Source organism: Salmo trutta, chromosome 21 (genome assembly GCF_901001165.1).
Source record: "Salmo trutta chromosome 21, fSalTru1.1, whole genome shotgun sequence".
In the NCBI taxonomy this organism is placed as follows: Eukaryota; Metazoa; Chordata; class Actinopteri; order Salmoniformes; family Salmonidae; genus Salmo; species Salmo trutta.
Genome location: NC_042977.1, coordinates 12,115,396 through 12,137,464, shown reverse-complemented (window position 1 = coordinate 12,137,464; position 22,069 = coordinate 12,115,396). Strand labels below are relative to the sequence as shown.

The window sequence follows — 22,069 nt, the reverse complement described above, 5'->3', positions numbered from 1 at the left end:
TATTGCTATTTGTAACCCCTATAATTGCACAACGGTGAATCACCGGCTAAGCGCAGCCTCGACACCGCACTCTGGTTCACATTATCAAAGACCCATGTTCAAACATTTATTGTCTGGCTAGTTATGGTTAGCTAAACAAATAACACAGTGGGTGATAATCATAAGCCTAAACAGAAATATGGAGGAGCACAGTCCCATCCTATCTTTATACCACCAAATTGAAAAACTTTGTTCTGGAAACACCTTTTGTTCCTACTCTATAGGCCCAGATAACGAAATTGAAAGTTCAAAGTTGGCTGCGCCATGGGGGGGATGGGGGTCAAAGAGCATCTACTAGGGCTGTCAGCACTGCCTGCCTAGCTTATTTAGTACTGATGCTCAGAGATGAATTTGGCCCCAGCCATGAATCAGGGGAGTCCGTTTGCACTACTCCAAACATTCACCTTAACTCTAAGAAAACATATCTAAAATGTCTTCATTTTTTTCAAGAATTGCTGCCCCAAACTGTCTTGAGGCAAAAATATCACATGACGCAATTGCTAGAGTGAGCTCCCCTCGACCTTGACTTCTTGGAGTTCATATGCTCCCAAGAGTATGAAGTGTTAACTTCCGTCGCAAGCCAAATTGAGATTCCCCTGGAAGTGCCCTTAGTGAGTTCGTTTGGTCACCAATTTCAATCAAGCTGCAGAAGAACACAATGTTGTTGAATTTGAGGAGGGGATGACTGGACGTCCAAGGATAAACATTCATGAAGACTACATATCCCGACTCCTTTGCTTGTCCTTGCCCATCCCATGTATTGCAAAGCTGTTGGGGGTATCCATAAAAACAGTACACAGGTGCATGACAGAATGGGGACTCTCGTGAGGGCATTGTATAGCCCAGAGGTTCCCAAACTAGGGCTCGCGACCCCATGTGGGGTCGCCTGATAGGAAAATGATTATTGTCTTTGTATCTCAAAATCCTTTAACCTCTCTGGCGCATGTGGGACGAACTCGTCCCACCTACGTAACAGCCACTGAAATCCAGTGGCGCGATTTTTGAATCGTTAGAAATACTATTACTTCAATTTCTCAAACATATGACTATTTTACAGCTATTTAAAGACAAGAATCTCGTTAATCTAACCCCACTGTCCGATTTCAAAAAGGCTTTACAACGAAAGCAAAACATTAGATTATGTCAGCAGAGTGCCCAGCCAGAAATAATCAGACACCCATTTTTCAAGCTAGCATATCATGTCACATAAACCCAAACCACAGCTAAATGCAGCACTAACCTTTTATGATCTTCATCAGATGACACACCTAGGACATTGTGTTATACAATACATGCATGTCTGTTCAATCAAGTTCATATTTATATCAAAAAACAGCTTTTTACATTAGCATGTGACGTTCAGAAAAAGCATAACCCCCGCAAACTTCCGGGGAATTTACTAACAGTTTGCTAAATTACTTACGATAAACATTCACAAAAAGCATAACAATTATTTTAAGAATTATAGATACATTACTCCTCTACGCACTCGATATGTCCGATTTTAAAATAGCTTTTCGGATGAAGCACATTTTGCAATAATCTAAGTACATAGCCCGGCATCACAGGGCTAGCTATTTAGACACCCACCCAGGTCAGCCTCCACCAAAATCACATTTCCTATAAGAAAAATGTTCTTACCTTGCTTGTTCTTCGTCAGAATACACTGCCAGGACTTCTACTTCAATAACAAATGTTGGTTTGGTCCCAAATAATCCATCGTTATATCCAAACAGCGACGTTTTGTTCGTGAGTTCTAGACACTATCAGAATGCTTCATCACGGTCTCGAGCATGGCGCATTGGCGTGACAAAAAATGTCTAAATATTCCATTACCGTACTTCGAAGCATGTCAACCGCTGTTTAAAACCAATTTTTATGCCATTTATCTCGTAGAAAAGTGTTAATATTCCGACCGGGAATATGCATTGAGCCTAAACAGCCGAATTAAATTTCTCCTCAGCGAATCGTGCACGCGCCTCATTCAAAGGTCCTCTGAGCCGCCACTTACCAAAGCCGATAATGTCTTTCAGCCTGAGGCTGCCTCGTCAACCTTCAGTTATTTCCCGGGTTCTGAGAGCCTATCGGAGCCCTGGGAATTGTCACGTTACAGCTAAGATCCTTACTTTTCAATAAACAGATGCAAGACGCACGACTCCTTGTCAGACAGGGTACTTCCTGCTTGAAACCTTGTCAGGTTTTTGCCTGCCATAGGAGTTCTGTTATACTCACAGACACCATTCAAACAGTTTTAGAAAATTCAGAGTGTTTTCTATCTAAACCTGAACAATAATATGCATATTCTAGCTTCTGAGTTGGTGTAGGAGGCAGTTAAAAATGGGCACATATTTTTTCCAAAATTCTCAATACTGCCCCCTATCCCAAACAGGTTTTAAGGTGGTTAACCTTAAAAATCGAAATGAAAATCATTCAAATCTAAAAGATAAAATTCCATCAGAGTGCCCTTAGATCATGGGAAAAGGCCGCACTTGACCATTGCACTTGAATCATTCCCACGGTGAATGGCTAGGCCCGCTATGAAAGAAACCATACACACTATTGCAGAGACTCTGATATTACCTTCAGCAATTGATATGGTGAAAACATTGTGTGGGGAAGCAGAGGCGCGGAAACTCACATTAATACCTTTGTCAGATAACACTGTTAAACAAAGAATGTATGCTATTGCTAGCAATCAAGAGGAAACTAACTGAATGACTCAAAAATGTCCCCAGCTTATGCTCTCCAAATGGAAGTTAGCTGTGAGGGCCGAGATGCAATCTAGTTACAGAGCATTTCGTATTATTCTGAACGTAAATCCGAGACATTTCATATGGTACGTAGTAATTTGTGGATGCCCATCACCCATTTCGTATGATATGTTACGAATTTGCAAAATGTACAAAATGTTATACAATTGGAAAATGTACAATATGTTATGAATTTGCAAAACGTATTATATGTTCAGAAATCTAACTAGGTGGCTAATGTTAGCTATGCTAAGGGTTAGGCTTAAGTTTAGGGTTAAGTTTAGGAATTAGGTTAAAGGTTAAGTTTAGGGGAAGGGTTATCTAACATGCTAAGTAGTTGCAAAGTAGCTAAAAAGTAGTAAGTAGTTGAAAAGGTGCTAATTAGCTAAAATGCAAAAGTTGTCCATGAAGAGATTTGAACTCGCAACCTTTAAGTTGCTAGATATTCGCGTTATATGCCCACCCAACATACCACCCTACTTTTGTTTTTGCGTTAAGTAACCATCTGTCTTATGTAACCATACCAAACGTGACATACTGAATCATAGTTATGAATGTGTCTCTGTCTGCCATATGGACGCATTGTATGATACACCTGTCACACCCTGATCTGTTTCACCTGTCCTTGTCTCCACCCCCTCCAGGTGTCGCTTATATTCCCTGGTGTATTTATCCCTGTGTTTCCTGTCTCTCTGTGCCAGTTCGTCTTGTATGTTTTCAAGTCAACCAGTGTTTTCCTGTGCTCCTTTTCTATTCTCTTTTTGCTAGTCCTCCCGGTTTTGACCCTTGCCTGTTTTCTGGACTCCATTCCTGCCTGCCTGACCATTCTCCCTGCCCTGACCTCGAGCCTGTCTGCCCTTCGGTACCTCCTGGAGTCTGAACTGGTTGTGACCTTTTGCCTGTACACAACCATTCTTTTGCCTGTACACGACCATTATTTTGCCTACCCCTTTTTGGATTTATTAAACTTCAAAAGACTCCAACCATCTGCCTCCTGTGTCTGCATCTGGGTCTTGCCTTGTGCCTTTATAGTACAAACTGGCCATGACAGACCCAGCAGACTTGGACCAGCTCCGCCACGCTGTCTCCCTGCAGGGAGCCACCATGGGGAGACATGAGGAGCTGTTACAGGACTTTCTGGAAGGGCTTGGTTCCTTGACGGAACGCAACAACCAAGGGTTTAAGGCTATAATGGAGCAAATCAGGGAGTTAGCTCCTGAGAAACCACCCAGTAACTTTTTCCCTATTTGTGGTGAGTTTGTACAGCCTACCCAGGCTCCCCGAGAACCCCACTTACCTCCCCCGGAGCAATATTCTGGGGATCCTGGTACCTGCCGGGGTTTTCTTTCTCAGTGCTCTTTTATTTTTGAGCTACAGCCATCTTCGTTTCCTTCAGACCGATCGAAGATAGCATATATTATCAAGCTAATGTTAGGAAGGGCACTCTCCTGGGCTACGGCAGTTTGGGAGCAACAATCCGCCATTTGTTGTCATCTGGAGGATTTCATGGCAAAGGTGAGGAAGGTATTCGAGTCTCCTGTATCCGGGAGAGAGGCGGCCAGTAAAATTTTCGATACCTTTCTTCATGGATTATCTGAGGTGGTAAAAGATCAGCTAGCTGCTCGGGAATTGCCGGTGGATCTCGACTCCCTCATCGCCCTAACCATTAGAATTGATGTGAGAGGAGGTCTGGCCTCGGGCACACTCGTTCATCTGCTATGGCTCGCTCACCTTCAAAGGAATCCGGAAGTTCCCGAAGGCAGTTTTTCTGAGAGGATCCGAAGCCACCCGAGTTCCCTCGTGAATCATCAACGACGGGTGAGTTGGATACTCCTGAGCCTATGCAATTGGGAAGAGCTAGGTTATAGGTTGGGGAACGCTCACGTAGGCTGAGTTCTAACTGTTGTCTGTACTGTGGAGGGGTAGGACATTATATAGCTACCTGCCCTGTTAGGAAACCCTTGTCTCTGGTGGGTACAAGTACTCTGGTGAGCCAGACTGGGAGTTCCCTAATTCCCATCACCCGCACACCTTTTTTTTGTGCTTTTGCTGTGGGTAGACCAATCTAAGTCTCTCCGAGTGCTCATTGACTCTGGGGCTGATGAAAGTTTTATGGATGCTACTATTGCTTTTGAGCTTGGTATTCCCACTCTAGCTCTCTCGGTTCCCATGGATGCTAGGGCACTGGACGGCCGCTCAATAGGTGGAGTCACCCATAGTACTGTGCCAGTTCGTATACGGGTTTCTGGTAACCACAGTGAGACCATACCATTCCTCCTCATTGCATCTCCCCATGTTCCTGTTGTTTTGGGATTTTCCTGGCTCCAAAAACACAACCCTGTTATTGACTGGACCACGAGCTCCATCCTGGGTTGGAGCCCATTTTGCCATTCCCACTGTCTTCAAGCAGCACAGCTTTCCCCGAGACTTCCTCAGGACGTTAGCAAGACTGTGGATGTCTCTGCTATCCCCACAGAATACCAAGCCCTCCTGGAAGTGTTCAGTAAGGCACGCACTACTTCCCTTCCCCCGCACCGTCCTTATGATTGTGCCATTGATCTTCACCCAGGCACCACACCACCTCGGGGTCGGCTATATTCTCTATCCGGGCCAGAGACCAAGGCCATGGAGGAGTACATAGAGGAGTCTCTGGCTACTGGGGCCGTCTGTCCATCTGCATCTCCTGCTGGCGCAGGGTTTTTCTTTGTGGAGAAGAAGGACAAGACCCTGCATCCGTGCATTGACTACCTGGGACTGAATGACATTACTGTTAAAAATCGTTACCCCCTACCACTCATCTCCTCGGCTTTTGAACCTCTCCAGGGGACCACCATTTTTTTCCCAAGCTGGACCTTCGGAATGCCTACCACCTGGTTCGGATACGCGAAGGGGATGAGTGGATGACAGCCTTCAACACAGCCAGCGGACATTATGAGTACCAGGTCATGCCGTTGGGACTCACCAAGTTTTCTTATCTTGCCAATGAAAAAGTAATTGAAGTAGTTGGCAATATCAGTGGGTTTTGTGATGAATGAGGCATCTGATTCAATTAATGAAGGAGCCGAGTTTGTCTTTTTTCCCAAAATGTAATTTAAGGTGCTCCAAAGCTTTTTACTATTATTCTTTATATAATTTATTTTTGTTTCATAGTATAGTTTCTTTTTTGTTTTATTAAGATTAGCCACATGATTTCTGAATTTGCAGTACGTTTGTCAATCAGACTTATTTGCCATACCTTTTGCCTCATCACTCTCAACTACTTTAATGACTTTTTCATTGGCAAGATAAGAGAACTTAGGTATGACATGCCAGCAACAAACGCTGACACAACACATCCAAGTATATCGGACCAAATTATGAAAGACAAGAATTGTACTTATGAATTACGTAAAGTCAGTGCGGAAGAGGTGAAAAACATTGTTGTCTATCAACCACCGGGGTCTGACAATCTGGATGGAAAATTACTGAGGATAATAGCGAACGATACTGCCATATCATTTTTCAATTCCTCATCAATTCAAGGGGACCTAACAGTTTTTAGTCATTTTCTTAATGGGTGCGTGCTTATTAGTAACTGGAGTAAGCAATTTCATAAATGTGTCAAGTGCAGTGTATGGTTGCTCCTCATTACACACCACAGACCAGCAAACATTCTTTACATCATCAACATATGAGTCACTACAACATTTCTTGTATGACCTCTTATACACTATATTAGGTCCAGCCTTTGGATCTTTGGTTTTCCTAGATATGGCTACTATATTGTGATCACTACATCCTATGGATTTGGATATTGCTTTGAAGCACATTTCTGCAGCATTAGTAAAGATGCGATCAATACATGTTGATGATTTCATTCCTGTGCTGTTTGTAACTACCCTGGTAGGTTGAATGACAACTTGAACCAGGTTGCAGGCACTGGTTGCAGTTACAATTTTTTTCTTGAGTGGGCAGCTTGATGAGAGCCAGTCAATATTTAAATCACCAAGAAAATATAGTTCTCTGTTGATATCGCATACAATATCATGCATTTCACACATATTATCCAGATACTGACTGTTAGCACTTGGTGGTCTATAGCAGCTTCCTACAAGAATGGGCTTTAGGTGAGGACAGATGAACCTGTAGCCATATTACTTAACAGTATTTAACCTGAGATCGTCTTTAAGCTTTACAGGAATGTGGTTCCTAATATAGACCGCAACACCGCCCCCGTTGGCATTTCTGTCTTTTCGATATACGTTATAACCATGTATTGCTACCACTGTATAAAAGATAGTCAGAATATGAATGTAATCTGTTACAAGCAAGTTATTGACTTCATGGACCTTGTTTCTCAGGCTGCATATGTTAAAATGGGCAATTCTTTTGTACTTTTTGTTTGATTGTTTTCAATGCTTTACTGGGAAGCTTATCCGAAGTAGACTTGTTCATGTTATTTATATTGGAGCTGATAGTGCAGGGTGACCTGCACACAGTGCTCTTCCTACTAGGGCACACCGACTCAGTACTAACACTAACTCTGGTTCATAGGCTCATGATTACTGCATACAATAGCTGCAGGATCAACAGAGGTATACAGGGAAATTAGGGGGACATCAATTATGTTACTTACATTGTGTCTGCCAACGGCCTCAGGATAATGGACATTTGATGCAGCAGTATGATTACTTATTGTCACAATGGTAGGGATTAACTGAGTTGGTCTTGGGTCATTGATAAGTCATTGTTTCAACACAGCCTTGAAATGCATGGACAGGTGTCCAGGAGCCAAGATGATTTGGATGGACTCGGTCATTCCTGTAGAGCAGGTATTCCCAAACTGGGGTAAGCAATGCCGTCGGGAGCACGCCAAATAAAAATGTGATTCACATTTATTTATTTACTTAAGTAAAAAAAAAATATTCACATTTTCAAACAGTCCATTTAGATTTTCCAATGGGGCTATACATTTGGGTGATGTTTTTTTTCCTTTCCGTTTGCTAAAAAATGTATTAAAACCTCTTTGGGCTAGGGGGCAGTATTTTGATGTCCGGGTGAAAAGTGTGCCCAAAGTAAACTGCCTGTTACTCAGATATGCATATAATTGGTAGATTTGAATAGAAAACACTCTAAAGTTTCTAAAACTGTTAAAATAATGTCTGTGAGTATAACAGAACTGATATGGCAGGCGAAATCCCGAGGACAAACCATCCCCCCCAAAAAATTAATTCAGCCTACCACTGTTTCCAATGGCTGTCATGTTTATTATGAAGCGAAATCCTCCCATATTGCAGTTCCTAGGGCTTCCACTAAATGTCAATAGTCTTTAGAAAGAGTTTCAGGCTTGTTTTTGGAAAAATTAGCTAGAATTTGTAGTTTTTAAGTGGCTCCCATTTTGGCTGTAGTGTTTTCATGCGCGTGAATGAGAGTGCGTTCTTTATTGTTAATCGCCGGTAAAGACAATAACGATTCTCCGTCTTAAATTTGATCATTTATTTACGTATTAGGGTACCTGAGGTTTGATTATAAACGTTGTTTGACTTGTTTGGAGAAGTTTATTGGTAACGTTTGGGATTCATTTTGTATGCAGTTTGAAGGAGGGAAATCGGTGGATTATTGAATGAAGCGCGCCAGCTAAACTGAGTTTTTGGGACTCAGACTTTATCGAGCAAAAGGACCATTTGTGATGTAGCTGGGACCTTTTGGAGTGCCAACAGAAGAAGATCTTCAAAGGTAAGGCATTTATTATATCGCTATTTCTGACTTTTGTGGCGCACCTGCCTGGTTGAAAAATGTTTTTCATGCTTTTGTATGCGGGGCGCTGTCCTCAGATAGTCGCATAATCGTAGGGCCCCCTCCACTGCGCCAGCAAACGGTGTTCAGCCGTGGGCACGAGCACCATCACTTTCTCTCCCATGGTGAACTCACGGGGTGTCGCGGACTTATCGTAGGCCCGGCCTTGGGTCCTTTGCGCCTTCTCCATATGCTCCTTTACTATGGGCCACACTGCCGACAGGCGGTCTCTCATCAGGGTAACATGTTCTATTGTGGACCTAAAGGGGCATGGTTGGGTCTCCCAGATCTCCTTGGCTAAGTCGAGGATCCCTCGACAGGGTCTGCCATAGAGCAATTAAAATGGGGAGAATCCAGTGGACGCCTGGGGTACTTCTTGCAGCGCAAACATTAAGTGTGGGAGAAGCATGTCCCAGTTTTTCCCTGTCTCTGGACACCACTCTTCTCAACATGCTTTTAATCGTTTTGTTCAAGCGTTCGCACAACCCGTCCGTTTGAGGGTGGAATATGCTTGTACGTATCTGTTGAACCTGATATAACCGACACAAGTCCTTCATCAACCGGAACATGAACAGGGTTCCCTGATCAGTTAGGATCGTCTTGGGAAGGCCCACCCAAGAGAACATCAGGAACAATTCCTTGGCAATTCCCTTTGACGCCATGTTACGCAGGGGTATGGCCTCTGGGAACTTGGTAGCGTAATCTACGACCACTAGGATGTACTCGTGTTCTCTGGTGGATTTTGGGAGGGGTCCCACGAGGTCCATAGCTATGCGTTCAAAGGGGGTCTCTAATGGGGAGAGGAATCAAAGGGTTACGTAGGTGTGGCCGTGGGGCTGTACGCTGACATTGATCACACGTCCTGCAATACCTGGCCACATCCCCGGGTGACAGGGGGCCAATAGAATCTCTGCATGATCCTGTCGATAGTTTTGTTCCGTGCCAGGTGTCCTCCTAGGACGTGGGAATGGGCTAACTGTAGGACTGTATCCCTGTATGGTCTAGGCACCATTAGTAATTCCTGGTTTTTCCCCCTTCATTGCACGACCCAATATAAAAGAGACCCCGCCTGATTGCATAGTAAGGAAGAGTGGGCTTACCTGATCCGTCGATGTTCCTCCCGTCGATCACCTTCACCTTCCTCATGGCCTCCCTTAGGTCTGGGTCTCTATGCTGCGAGGTGCCGAACTGTCCCTTTAATTCCTGGGGCAGGTCGACCTCGGTAGAGGGGTGTGGAGGTTGTTCCCCATACCCGCCAGGGGTGACCGAGGAGAATCCCTTCCAGGTTCCCTCCTCGGATGGGGCTTCAAATATATCCCATAGCGCCTGGTTGCGCCTTCCTTCCTGCGTTGTGTATAACCCTTTGCAGGTGTCTTCATCGGTGGTTTCCTGGAATATCTGTCGTAAATGTTGGGTCGCTATTTCTTCCTCTGCTCCAGAGGACGAGGTCGAGGCTACGTCTCCTTGTAGGACTACTACCTCGGGCTTGGATTTTGTTTTTTTCTTCCTTCCTGTCCCCGTTCATAACATCATCTGCCGAAGCTTTATATAGGGGACAGTCTCTCCCGATCAATAATGGCACCTTCAGCTGGGGTACTTTCCCTGCCCTGACTGTACACCTTCCTTTTGGAGTGAGAATAGACAGATTCACAGTGGGGTAATAGTGGGTGTCTCCATGGATACAGGACACGGCTACTTTGTCTTGTAGCAGTGTTGTGGAGGTCACCATCCGCTCCTCTACTAACGTAACCATACTTTCCGAGTCGAGAATGGCTACCACGTCTTGTCCTTTTACTCGAACCGGAATCTCTGGGGCTATTTCTGCTAACCAACAGTGTTGATCCTGCCCTCTCGAACCGGGATGCGTGGGGATGGGCAGCGATGACTCTGTGACCATGGACTCGTCCTTGCTAGGACATTGTGGGGCATAATGGTCTGGAGACTGACATTTATAACACCGACCCTGCTGGGTGGGGGATGACTTCTCCCACCTCCGGATGGGTTTTGGACGTTTCGGTGGCGGACGCGCCGGGGTGAGTCGTGGTACGGGATTTGTAGAATCCTTCCATTCCTCCTTGTCACCTTTTAACAACTCCCCTGTAGATCGGTATGTTTCCACCGCCTGGGCTATGTCGTCGGCTGACAACGGGTTGGCTTGCCCCACAACCCTTTTTAAGTCACTGGGTAATTCCCTCAATATCTTGTCCACTACAAGGGTCTCGATTACATATCCTACCCCCTTTCTGGGTTCCAGCCACTGTTTCGTCAGTCGTATTAGTGCGAAGATCTGGGCACGGACAGGTTGGTCAGCCGTATAGGTCCATTGATGGAACTTTACGGCTCTATCTCTGGCAGTCAGCTGGTACCGGGACAGGATCTCGGTTTTTAGTCGCCCATAGTCCGCAGCTTCGCGGGAATCCAGGTCAAAATAGGCTTCCTGGGCCACCCCGGTCAAAAGAGGGGCTAATGCGCTCGCCCATTCTGTGGGTGGCCACTCTTCCAAGGTGGAAGGCCTCGATATCATCCTCCTTAGAGAGACGAGGTAAGATGGCGTGAGCAGCCGCTCTTGGCTTAACTCTAGGTTCTTCCCGCCGGCTCAGCTGTTGTTGCAGGAGTTCTATGGTTGTCTGCTGTGCCGTGATCAACTGTTGTAGTAGGACGTTGTCCATCGTTCTTGAATGGTTCCTCTGTGTCTACTGGAAGAATTTACTCACTTATCCTTGTGTCACTCGTCCACCTAATTTCCGCATTCCCCACCAATGTGAGCGGACCAAGTAATTTGGCGTCACTCTAAAGCGGAAAGGTGGAATAAACGAGTCAGGAGTTGGTTTCTTGATTGAACACAGTTCTCTATTTAGGGATTTTGGTCAATACAAACACTCCAACATAATCAATAAAAATCTCCCAAGGAAAAACATACATCTTCTTCTCCAGATGAAACAGGAACACAACACGATTATCTTTAAACTACAACAAAAGTCACGGGTTTGTCACCGTCTTAATGGTTCTTCGTGATTAGCATCTCTCTCTTGGTAGCCTTCTTCCAGAGATAGGTTTTTCCTCCTTCTTGCTGGTTCCCTCCTCTCTCTTGTAGGGAAAAGATAATAGGTCATTAGTACCATCAGCTGTGCTTAATTGCCTCAGGTCCCCTTGACTCACATGCCTAGTTGGGCTACTATCCGTGAGTCCAGCCTGCCCTCTGGTGGTCCTTCCACATTTGCAACTGGTTGCATGCATCCACCGCCATATCTTCTTCAGAACTGTGGCCTCTTTCCCCTTCAACTCTCTTCACTGCCTCCATATAGGAAATTTGCTGTACATCCATGATCCTTGACACCTCAATCTTTTTCACCCTGACAGGGCACTCAGGGAATATGATCCCCACCACAGTTGCAACATTTTACATTCACAGACTCTTGAAAAACATATTCCTTTTGTCTGGAAAAACTTTTTACACTTTTCACGCATCGCATCGGGTTTTGCACGGAATGCTCTTACGGCATATCTTATATATCCCAACTTTACATACGGTGGTAGATAATCTTCATTAAACATCAATAATACAGAAACTTTGCTCCTTTTTTCCATTCTCCATAGGGGTCAAGCAACACGCATTAACTACCCCTGGAATGTTTTGCCTAAGATATTGATTATCAGTCTCTAACGGGATGCCAGAGGTATCACCTTTTACCGGTGCCCTGCTCCACTTCATGGGTCGATAACTTCGCGCCACAATGCACACTCCTTTTGCTCTTTAGATACACATGATAAAACACCATACCACTCCTGGTTACTTTGACTGCATCCACTTTTCCCAACGCCTTCTCCACCATCCTTGTCACTTTAAAATGGTTTCCCAAATGAACATCCTTATCCAAAAAACATACTCCATCCAGCAACGATTCATCAGACTCATTTTCCACAACGAATATAGCTGTTTTTCTGGGTTTTTTCACTGTTGTCCAATCATCTTTCTCACTAACTGTACTCGAGAAGCTTTCTGCTTTCGCCTTCTCAACTTCCTCCTGTCAGGTGCACGCTACAGCTCCACCAGAGCCTGTCGTTTCCAATGGGAGCAAATTAATTGTAGTGGGCAGAACAAGCAAAGAGGTGGGCAGAGCCCAGCATGAGCTAGTGAGATCCTATTGGCACGTTCTAGCATTTATTTGCATATTTCCGTTAGGGAACGCCTACTATGTGAAGTGGGCGTGTGCAGTATCTCAATTTGCCTTTGCACTCCTTCGAAACAATGCCATTTTTTGAAACTTTAGCAAAGGGTGAAGTCTACAAACGCAGTCCACTCCGTGTGTTACAGATACTAGTTTTGGAAAAAGAAAACGGTATGGAGATCAAATGTTTCGTTGATGTGAAAATGTGCAGAATGTCGGCCAAAATCCATCTCGCTCCATCTTCTCCCACTGCCAGCCACTGGGCTTCCTCTCATCACCATATTTGGTAATGAGTGGAAACGCCAACCGGATGCTTCACATTTATACATCCGGTGAAATATCTGGCTCATTGTTCTATTTCTGGCAGAGCGGTTGTGAAGGAAGTGGTCTTCTTCTTTGGTGCCATGGCGATTTTGTTTGTGCATGCCGCCACCTACTGTGCAGTAGTGTGTGGTCAATCACTTTACATTTTGCGATACAAAAATAAAAAAGTAGGGGACAGGAAAAAAATTGCACCACCAACTAACCCTACACCATAGTTCCGACTAGGATGTTGTAACGGTTTTGACTTGAGGTTATTGTTTGTTAGGGGTGCCAGGTAGGTTGTGCCTACCAGAGAAAATATTGATTTCTCCTTTTTGTTTGTGAGGGAATGAGTCCCGTCTGGTCCGTCAAATCAAAACCAATACAAAGGACTCGTGTAAAAGTCAGTATGGAAATACACTTTTCATAAACCTTTAAAACATTGGAAATAACTTCAAAACCACTGTTCTTTTGCGTTTGTTGTAATTATCACAATAATCACACAATCAATATAAAAGCCACAAAATAATAACATCCTTGGTTCACTGGTAAGTGTCCCATACCTAAAAAAAAAAAAATCCTGCCTGGTAAATCAGTGCAGTGAACCCAAGTCACCTCAGTCACAAAATTATCCTTACATAATGTGATGCGTAAAACCTGTCTCATTCCACAATCAGATTGCAATAAACTCCGGCAACACAAACAATAAAGAGTATCGGATTTCTCAGTAGTCTTCAACTACAACTGAACACATAAACCAACACGGTATAAATCACACTAAAACAAATGAAATACCATATGCAAAAAAGTTGTGGTCAGTCAGACAATCCAATCCGCCAACAGATCTCCAGCAGAGAAAGGCCACGGAAAACAGCGGGAGACCAACGTAGATCGATAGTCCAACAATAGTAAATCCGTTCACGGTAAATGCTGTATGTCGGCTCAAATTGGCGATACGGATTGAATCGAGCCCTTAGTGACATAATCTGCCTTATTGTCTTTTAGAATCTAGTGGGCGGTATTCTTGCTGCTAATAGCTCATAGCATGCCTTGGCAGTAGGCCTAACCTTTCTGGGGACTGGCCTGCTAAACAAGATCTAAAAAATTCTAAGACATTCCATAAATATGGTAAGTACTTCCTAATCATTGACAAGACCCATCCTAGATCTTGTTGATCAGGTGTTGGGTCATTGTTGTTGGATTTAGCTGATGTCCTGTTGCTGTCATGTGGCTGTGTATCTGTTGTTGTAGGCCTATCTCGTTTTCGTTTCCGAATTGCATTATTCTTTTGTAACTTCTGTGAGTGTAATGTTTACTGTTCATTTTTATTGTTTATTTCCCTTTTGACAGAGCCATTGTGCCCGTTTCTGAGGTGGGCTGGGTAGAGCTCAGCAGTACACAACACAGGCAAAAGATAAGGGACTGGAAAATCTTGGTACAGTGAGGGAAAAAAGTATTTGATCCCCTGCTGATTTTGTACGTTTGCCCACTTACAAAGAAATGATCAGTCTATAATTTTAATGGTAGGTTTATTTGAACAGTGAGAGACAGAATAACAACAAAAAAATCCAGAAAAACGCATGTCAAAAATGTTATAAATTGATTTGCATTTTAATGAGGGAAATAAGTATTTGACACCTCTGCAAAACATGACTTAGTACTTGGTGGCAAAACCCTTGTTGGCAATCACAGAGGTCAGACGTTTCTTGTAGTTGGCCACCAGGTTTGCACACATCTCAGGAGGGATTTTGTCCCACTCCTCTTTGCAGATCTTCTCCAAGTCATTAAGGTTTTGAGGCTGACGTTTGGCAACTCGAACCTTCAGCTCCCTCCACAGATTTTCTATGGGATTAAGGTCTGGAGACTGGCTAGGCCACTCCAGGACCTTAATGTGCTTCTTCTTGAGCCACTCCTTTGTTGCCTTGGCCGTGTGTTTTGGGTCATTGTCATGCTGGAATACCCATCCACGACCCATTTTCAATGCCCTGGCTGAGGGAAGGAGGTTTTCACCCAAGATTTGACGGAACATGGCCCCGTCCATCGTCCCTTTGATGCGGTGAAGTTGTCCTGTCCCCTTAGCAGAAACCCCCCCCCAAAGCATAATGTTTCCACCTCCATGTTTGACGGTGGAGATGGTGTTCTTGGGGTCATAGGCAGCGTTCCTCCTCCTCTAAACATGGCGAGTTGAGTTGATGCCAAAGAGCTCCATTTTGGTCTCATCTGACCACAACATTATCACCCAGTTGTCCTCTGAATCATTCAGATGTTCATTGGCAAACTTCAGACGGGAATTTATATGTGCTTTCTTGAGCAGGGGGACCTTGCGGGCGCTGCAGGATTTCAGTCCTTCACGGTGTAGTGTGTTACCAATTGTTTTCTTGGTGACTATGGTCCCAGCTGCCTTGAGGTCATTGACAAGATCCTCCCGTGTAGTTCTGGGCTGATTCCTCACCGTTCTCATGATCATTGCAACTCCACGAGGTGAGATCTTGCATGGAGCCCCAGGCCGAGAGAGATTGACAGTTATTTTGTGTTTCTTCCATTTGCGAATAATCGCACCAACTGTCACCTTCTCACCAAGCTGCTTGGCGATGGTCTTGTAGCCCATTCCAGCCTTGTGTAGGTCTACAATCTTGTCCCTGACATCCTTGGGGAGCTCTTTGTTCTTGGCCATGGTGGAGAGTTTGGAATCTGATTGATTGATTGCTTCTGTGGACAGGTGTCTTTTATACAGGTAATAAACTGAGATTAGGAGCACTCCCTTTAAGAGTGTGCTCCTAATCTCAGCTCATTACCTGTATAAAAGACACCTGGGAGCCAGAAATCTTTCTGATTGAGAGGGGGTGAAATACTTCTTTCCCTCATTAAAATGCAAATCAATTTATAACATTTTTGACATGCGTTTTTCAGGATTTTTTTGGTGTTATTCTGTCTCTCACTGTTCAAATAAACCTACCATTAAAATTATAGACTGATCATATTTTGTCAGTGGGCAAACGTACAAAATCAGCAGGGAATCAAATACTTTTTTCCGTCACTGTAATGATCCTCTTTAGAGCAAGTTGGAGAAGCACACCAAGAAAAATCAATGCACACACTGAGGTTAGTGCTGACAATAACATGACATGTGCTTCTACATCTGCATTGCTTGCTGTTTGGTGCTTTAGGCTGGGATTCTGTAAAGCACTTTGTGACATCGGCTGATGTAAAATGGGCTTTATAAATACATTTGATTGATTGATTGATGTAAGGTGTAAAGGACCAGCAGCAGGCATTTACCAAGCAGAAAGGGAGTAACTGATCTTAGCGTGGAACTGAGAAAAATGGCTTTTTATTTACCTTGGTTTCACAGTAACTTTATGCAGTTACTGCTAACATGACCCCCATTTTCTGTCCACATGTTTAAGCATGTATTTACAGTTGCAAAAATGACATTAACTCATTTTCGATCAAATGAGCAGTTACTGCCTTTTTGCTTGGTAGGGCAGATTAGGACTAGAGTGTATTTGTTTAACTGCACACGATTGCAGTACTGAAGAAGGCCAGAAGAGATCAGCATAACAACAGTCATTCATTGGGCTACAATACAGCAAGTAACCTGTACATTTATTTCATCAACATTTGGAAATAGGTAAATGTGAGGTTAGATCCATCCCTGTGTTATTTCTGAGACTAGACATTTATTCTCAAGCGTCATTAGGCCTACTTTCAGTCTTAGATGTCAGAGCTGGCAACCTATAAAAACACATTCCAGATCAAGATGAATTTATGGACAGACGAGGTGAATGTTCGAGGGAAGAAAAGTTTAGGATAATTGGCCTTGCTACAAACATACCGAAAATGTGAGGACCACGGTGGCAAAAGATTTGAAACTGGGACCTCTCGCACCCAAAATGACAATCGTAGCCCTAAACCAATGAGCCACTTAGAAAGTCTGCATATGTCGATATTTTACTACATATCAAACGTCAAGACGGCCAGAAAATTAAACTTTTTGTATGGAATGAATTTGTAGCCATCGATTTTGTCAAAAGATTTATCCGGATGTTAGCGGCAAACTAATCACTTGGAAAATACAGACTTTCCTTTTTTATTATGGACAAAACCCTGGCTTTACATACCTCAATTTCACCCAACTTGCCTTAACATCTTGTCAACAAAAAAATGTTTGCTGCACAAATTTGTTATTGGTGTAAGATGGCACATTGATGCCATCTGTTGGTAAATGTTAATTACTGCAACTCCAGTGTTTTTACCTGTGTGCTTGAAATACCCGGATGTTTTGTAATGTACTGAACAAGACTGGTTACTTGTCATTTATTAACATTCAAACAAAATTCTACCGCCGAAGTTTCACGAGCACTGGAGTTGTTGATTCATTTCCTCGTTAGCCAGCTTGTAACGCTGGCTACAGAAGATGAGATACTTGAAGACACCTGAGCAGTGTTCAAATACCCATGCTAACATACTGTATATGAACTGCTTAATGAGTATATACGACGATTTGTATCGGGGCGGCAGGTAGCCTAGTGGTTCGAGCCTCGCTTCGGTAACTCACAGGTTGCTGGTTCGTGGCTCAGAGCGGACGAAGTTATACGCTGTCGTTCTGCCCTTGAGCAAGGCAGTTAACCCACTGTTCCCAGATAGATTGTCATAACTGACTTGGCTATCAAAGAAAAAAAATTCACTGGGGAATTCCCTTTTTAACAGCGCACTCTCAAATGTTGTTTTTTGCCATCATTGTAAGCCTGCTTCACACACACACACGCTCGCACGCACACACACACTATACGATACATTTATTAAACATAAGAATGAGCGTGAGTTTTTTTGTCGCAACCAGACTCGTGGGAAGTGACAAAGAGCTCTTATAGGACCAGGGCACAAATACAAATGCGGGCTAGAGATTTAAAATGTCTTGCAGTAAATGAAGTGCTGCTTGAAAGTGAAAGGTGTCGGCTAAGCGGGGCAATGCTTTCCTTTTAAATGGCAGAGTGGTTAGGGGCGTGAGAGTGCTCCCCAGTTGGATTAGCTTCAAATTCAGTCCAGTTCATTTTGTATCCTCCTTGGTGAGCGTTCGGTAGGAGCACTTGACATCTGAGCGAACGAAAGCGTCACAACTCTTGACCATGATTCATGACTTTCAAACTAGCACAACTGATATCAACGTTATACTGACCCATACATAGTTGGTTTTATATCCACCTCAATTGAATTGAACTCCTCATATTTTTGAAACAAAGTAGGTTGTGAAGATGATATTGATCTTTTTCATGAATGGCTATCAGTTTTGTGATAGGTCATCCTTCACCAATTCCATCATTTATGAACTACTGCATTTGAAACAGGGACCTACCAAGGGATAAAGAAAAGAGACAAATGTTTTACATACACAGTGATTTGCCCTCTTTTGTTGCAATACAGTTTTTTTCAAATGTTTCAGTTTCATGCATTGGTCAAAAGTGAAGTCACATAGTCCAAACTCTTCACACAGTCAGTGAAACAGAAGTGTATGTGGAGCAAACAGTGAATCATTTTTCATTGCTTTCACACAAAAGGCATTGAATGACCACATTCTTAGAAATCCATTAACTCTTTTCTCATTCCTACTGACATGATATATTATGCAAATATATCGTTTTGCAGGTGGTGGAGTATGAACGGGAAAAGAGTTCATGGATTTCAAAGAATGTGGTCATTGAATGCATTTTGTGTACAAAAAGGTTCATGTTCTGCTCAGGTGTCCCTGGTGCGATAATGTGGCATTCCACCACTCTGCTGCAATCACAGACTGGTTTGCTGCACATCCCAGTACTATTCCTGCCTCCATATACCCCCTTCCTAAACCCCATAGAGGATTGACCACCACCCACATGACCAGATGTCCTTAGTGTTTGTGTGTGTGTGTGTGTGTGTGTGTGAGTGACTGAGTGAGTGAGTGAGTGACTGAGTGAGTGAGTGAGTGAGTGAGTGAGTGAGTGAGAGAGAGAGAGACCAACCAAGAAGGGCCTACAGCAGCACCTAGATCTTCTGCACAGATTCTGCCAGACCTGGGCCCTGACAGTAAATCTCAATAAGACCAAAATAACGGTGTTCCAAAAAAGGTCCAGTCGCCAGGACGACAAATACAAATTCAATCTAGACACCGTTGCCCTAAAGCACACAAAAAACTATACATACCTTGGCCTAAACATCAGCGCCACAGGTAATTTCCACAAAGCTGTGAGCGATCTGAGAGACAAGGCAAGAAGGGCATTCTATGCCATCAAAAGGAACATAAAATTCGACATACCAATTAGGATCTGGTTAAAAATACTTGAATCAGTTAAAGAACCCATTGCCCTTTATGGTTGTGAAGTCTGGGGTCCGCTCACCAACCAAGAATTCACAAAATGGGACAAACACTAAATTGAGACTCTGCATGCAGAATTCTGCAAAAATATCCTCCGTGTACAACGTAGAACAACAAATAATGCATGCAGAGAAGAATTAGGCCGATACCCGCTAATGATCAAAATCCAGAAAAGAGCCGTTCAATTCTACAACCACCTAAAAGGAAGCGATTCCCAAACCTTCCATAACAAAGCCATCACCTACAGAGAGATGAACCTGGAGAAGAGTCCCCTAAGCAAGCTGGTCCTGGGGCTCTGTTCACAAACACAAATACACCCCACAGAGCCCCTGGACAGCAAAACAATTAGACCCAACCAAATCATGAGAAAACAAAAAGATAATTACTTGACACATTGGAAAGAATGAACAAAAAAACAGAGAAAACTAGAATGCTATTTGGCCCTAAACAGAGAGCACACAGTGGCAGAACACCTGACCACTGTGACTGACCCAAACTTAAGGAAAGCTTTGACTATGTACAGAGTCAGTGAGCATAGCCTTGCTGTTGAGAAAGGCAGCCATAGCCAGATTTGGCTCTCAAGAGAAGACCCACTGCCCACAAAATGAGGTGGAAACTGAGCTGCACTTCCTAACCTCCTGCCCAATGTATGACCATATTAGAGACACATATTTCCCTCAGATTACACAGATCCACAAAGAATTTGAAAACAATCCCGATTTTGATAAACTCCCATATATACTGGGTGAAATACCACAGTTTGCCATCACAGCAGCAAGATTTGTGACCTGTTGCCACAAGGAAAGGTCAACCAGTGAAGAACAAACACCATTGTAAATACAACCCATAGAAATGCTTATTTATTTCCCCTTTTGTACTTTAACCATTTGTACATAGTTATAACACTGTATATAGACATAATATGACATTTGTAATGTCTTTATTCTTTTGTAACTTCTGTGAGTGTAATGTTTACTGTTCATTTTTATTGTTTATTTCCCTTTTGACAGAGCCATTGTGCCCGTTTCTGAGGTGGGCTGGGTAGAGCTCAGCAGTACACAACACAGGCAAAAGATAAGGGACTGGAAAATCTTGGTAATCCTCCTCTTGATCAAAATGTTCCTTATGAATGTGCCTCGTTGTTGTGTTTCTCTGAAGCATATTTCTTGCATTTCCCCCTGATTCCATAGTAAACACTGAGCAATGATGACCAAGACAGGAGACATGATAAAAGCACTAAGACATGACAGAAAGCCAATCTGAAAACAAACCCCAATACCATGATTGGAGAAGCATCTAGATTTAGAGCAAGTTGGAGAAGCACACCAAGAAAAATCAATGCACACACTGAGGTTAGTGCTGACAATAACATGACATGTGCTTCTACATCTGCATTGCTTGCTGTTTGGTGCTTTAGGCTGGGTTTCTGTAAAGCACTAAAATGGGCTTTATAAATACATTTTATTGATTGATTGATTGATGTAAGGTGTAAAGGACCAGCAGCAGGCATTTACCAAGCAGAAAGGGAGTAACTGCTCATAGCATGGAACTGAGAAAAATGGCTTTTTATTTACCTTGGTTTCACAGTAACTTTATGCAGTTACTGCTAACATGACCCCCATTTTCTCCAAAACACAATACAATAGAGGCAGGATATTTGTCCACATGTTTAAGCATGTATTTACGGTTGCAAAAATGACATGAACTCATTTTCGACCAAATGAGCAGTTACTGCCTTTTTGCTTGGTAGGGCAGATTAGGACTACAGTGTATTTGTTTAACTGCACACGATTGCAGTACTGAAGAAGGCCAGAAGAGATCAGTATAACAACAGTCATTCATTGGGCTACAATACAGCAAGTAACCTGTACATTTATTTAAATCAACATTTGGAAATAGGTAAACGTGAGGTTAGATCCATCCCTGTGTTATTTCTGAGACAAGACATTTTCAAGTGTGATTTGGCCTACTTTCAGTCTTAGAGGTCACGGCTGGCAACATAATTAGTAAAGCAACCTATAAAAACACTTTCCAGATCAAGATGCATTCATGGATAGACGATGCGAATGTTCGAGGGAAAAACAGTTTATGATAATTGTCTTGCTACAACATACGGAAGATGTTGAGTAAAATGTGAGGACTATGGTGGCAAAAGCTGGGCTCGTCCGGGATTTGAACCCGGGACCTCTCGCACCCAAAGCGAGAATCATACCCCTAGACCAACGAGCCACTTTTAACAAGCGCTGATATCGATATATTACTACAGACCAAACGTGAAGACACCAAGAACATGACATTTTTTGTCTGGGATGAATTTGTAACCATCGTTGTTGTCTAAACATTATCCGGATGTTGGCGGCAAATTAATAGCTTGGAAAATACAGACTTTCCTTTTTTTATTATGAAGCCAACCCTGGCTTTACATACCTCAATTTCACCCAACTTGCATTAATATCTTGTAGAAAATGTTTGGTGCACAAATTCTACCTCCGAAGTTTCACGAGCGCTGATGTTGATACGCTTCGAACACACCGACTGTGCCATTGCGTTTCGATACACCAGAAGTACATTCATTTCCAATGGAACGCTGCGTTTGTCTTGCAGCACGTTCTGTGTAAATCGAACGTATGCATCAAATTGTATGCGTAGACTTGACAAAAAGTAGCAAAATGTGAATGTTG

General features: G+C 43.3%; 1 non-coding gene across 1 annotated transcript; it reads right to left on the bottom strand.

Annotated features, from left to right (window-relative positions):
- Nucleotides 1-21,545: 21,545 nt before the first annotated feature.
- Nucleotides 21,546-21,617, bottom strand: trnap-ugg (transfer RNA proline (anticodon UGG)). Its single transcript has one exon. It is a non-coding gene; the product is annotated as a tRNA-Pro (tRNA).
- Between the last annotated feature and the right edge of the window lie 452 nt (nucleotides 21,618-22,069).